The sequence below is a fragment of the Propithecus coquereli genome, unplaced genomic scaffold (genome assembly GCF_000956105.1).
Source record: "Propithecus coquereli isolate 6110/MARCELLA unplaced genomic scaffold, Pcoq_1.0 Scaffold216, whole genome shotgun sequence".
Taxonomy (NCBI): Eukaryota; Metazoa; Chordata; class Mammalia; order Primates; family Indriidae; genus Propithecus; species Propithecus coquereli.
The window spans coordinates 2,451,506-2,454,475 of NW_012146745.1; positions in this window are offsets into that span (position 1 = coordinate 2,451,506).

Here is a 2,970-nt window from a genome sequence, read left to right on the forward strand (position 1 = left end):
CACCTCCGGGGGAATGAACACACTTGAAGCTCGGATTTGGCGGGGAGGGAGGGTAAGGGCATCATACGTTACCTAATCATCTGTACCCCTATAACATGCTGAAATAAAAAGAAAAAAAGGAAGAAAAAAAAAAGCATTGGGAAAATATCCTCTGACTGATCAAAGTGTGACAGTTGTGAGAATATCATTATTTCCTTTGACATTAATCTGGTAAAAGTCCACTTACTACAGGGCTTGCAATCTAGTTCCATGTTCGCAGCTTTCCTAAGCATCATCATGCTGGTGTACTTGAGAGTCTTGTTCTAAAAGGAAGTTTGTTCAAAGAAAGAATGAAGAAGAGAAATGAGTTCTTTATAAAACAATGACACCAAATTGAAGCTTTATAAGAAAATGCTACTTAACACTTGCTGTCCCCCACCCTTTACCATAATGACATTCTATTATGCTTACGATCCTATTATTATATTACGCTAATGGAATTAGCCCCTTCCCTGGCTCCTCAGTGCCTTCCAAAACCAATTTAAACTACTTACCCTCCTTGTCACAGACCTTTGCCACTCAGTTCCTGGTTGCATTCCCCCCTCATCCCGACACCCTCTCCTATATCATTCTTACACCTGAATAAGTATATTTTCATTCTGCCTCCCGGCTTCATGCATTTCATTCTACCATCCTGGCTTGCTGGAAAACCAAATTGTCTGTTCCCTAAATGTCAACTCGCTACTCCCATGTACTTCCCATCCCTCTTTATAATGCTCATCTTCCAGAATATCCTAATTTCCCTCCTAATCTGTAGGAGAAAGGGGGCTAGACATATTGCCCAACATCGTGGAAAGAGGGTGGAAGTTTTTCTTTAAACTTTTTTTTTTTTCTTGGGTGACAGGTACACCAAAAGCTCAGACTTCACCATTATGCCATATATAGATGTATTGGAATTCAACTAGTACCTCCACATCTATTATAATTTTCAAAAGGAAAGAAAAAATACTTGAAAACAAAACCTCTGATGTTGCAGAAACGTGTGTACACCAAGAAGAGTCTGGGAAAACTAGTCACAACTTTACAGCACAGCCTTCCTCAAATCTTTTTCCAACTTGTTTTCTCACCTGTCCACACATCATGCCTGAAAAGTATAGGAGGTCATTTATTATTATCCATGTATGTGAACAAAGAGATAAACAGGTTAAGCAACTTGACAGCTAGCCAATAGGAAAATTTGAGCTCATGTTATTAATACTTCTGAACAGAACTCTTCATTTTCAACAAATATGCTTTAAGGCAGGTTGGTACATTTTATGCATTTTTACACTTAGATAGTCATGAGGTATGGTAATGTACATTGTGATTCACAGTTCACGAAGACTTCTAGAAAAACATTGACTATTGAAGCTCACAACAACCATTAGAGGAAGTGTAGCAACAGTGATAGGTCTATTTCATGGTGGAGATGAGACAGAGAGGTAAGCGGATTGTCCTGGGCTTCTGGCTTCTTGTTGGTGTTTCTCCATTATATTACACTTTCTTATAAAATTTGAGGGGCGTGAGAAGGCCCTCCTACACAAGTATATCTTTGATAAACTGCCATAACACCTGAAATTATGCCATTATAAATGTGTTCCTTTAAATTTAAGTACTATGTTCCCAGATATAAAACGCGAAGCCATAATCATGAGAATTAGTTCTAGCATAGCCGTCATCTTCAATAGCTGTAAATAAGCAAACTAACAATTCAGAAATAAGTTGCATGTGGTTCCAAACTAGATGTTTGTTGAAACACCAGTGAAAAAAATCCTTTAAGAACAAGGTGTGTGTCCTGTCTTCACGATTTTGCTAGTTTGTGACCTTGAGCAGATTACCTTTGAATAACAGTTTCCTTATAGGTGCAAGAGAAATAGTAATAATACCAACATGAAATAAAGTAGTGAAACTGTAAACTGGATGCACCCTGAATACTGTGAGTTACTACAAAAATGTTAGTTTCTCCCACCATAATGAGTTAAACCATCATGGTCTCCTAAAAAGACTGAAAATCTTTATAATCTAAGATGATCTATGGGGTTAACAAGGTCACTCTTGAAAATAGAATTTAGAGAAGTTACAAGGAATCATGGTGGCAAACCACTTTTTCACTATCAAGTTAAGTCTCTAAAGCACAGAGCTTTGTGTTATTCCATGATTGGACATCTGCACTCTGAGTGTGCTCCAAGGACTCAGGTCAGGTTGGAAACAGACCTAGGAAAACCTAGACTGCCCCATGAGATCCGTTTTGGTACCAAGCTGAGCAGAGCTGGGATATTTATGGAGCCTCCAGCAGTCTCCAAGCAACCCTGGGGGAATAGAAGAGCAAATCTGGCCAAACAAAAATACAACCAAGACAATTTTCAAGATAATCTTTCACACTCTTAAGTGTTCATTTATTCATTCATACATTTAACAAATATTTCTTGAAAGCCAACTATGAGCCAGGTCCTCATCAAGCTGAGGGGCTTTCAGTAATGGGAAAAATGACCTGGTTCATGGTCTAGTTTCCACGAACAGTGGAAATACCTACCCAATCACATAGTTCCAAGAGTATTTCTTCAAAGCATCCCAAAACCTTATCCTGATACCTTAAAACAATGAAAATAGTCACTGGAATCTTCCAGTCATATGGATCCATTTTCTTTCCAACGATTGCACTTGTCCTGCCTGCCCTACTCATTACTCCCTTGACCTCACTTTTGGGTATAAGATTCCTTTCTTGCCACTTCTACAACTGGGAACAATTCCCCAGTCATTGAGAAATCCCTCTCCATCTTCAAAGGAATACCGTGCATCATCCCAATACCTATTCTCGCTCCCTGTGCTCCAGGTAAATTATGCATTTTAGTTCCTCAGACATACCATTCTCATTCTTGCCTCAAGTCATTTGCACCCTCGAAACTTGCTGCCTAAAAAGCCCTCCCCAGGAACCCTCCCTTCTGCTAACAC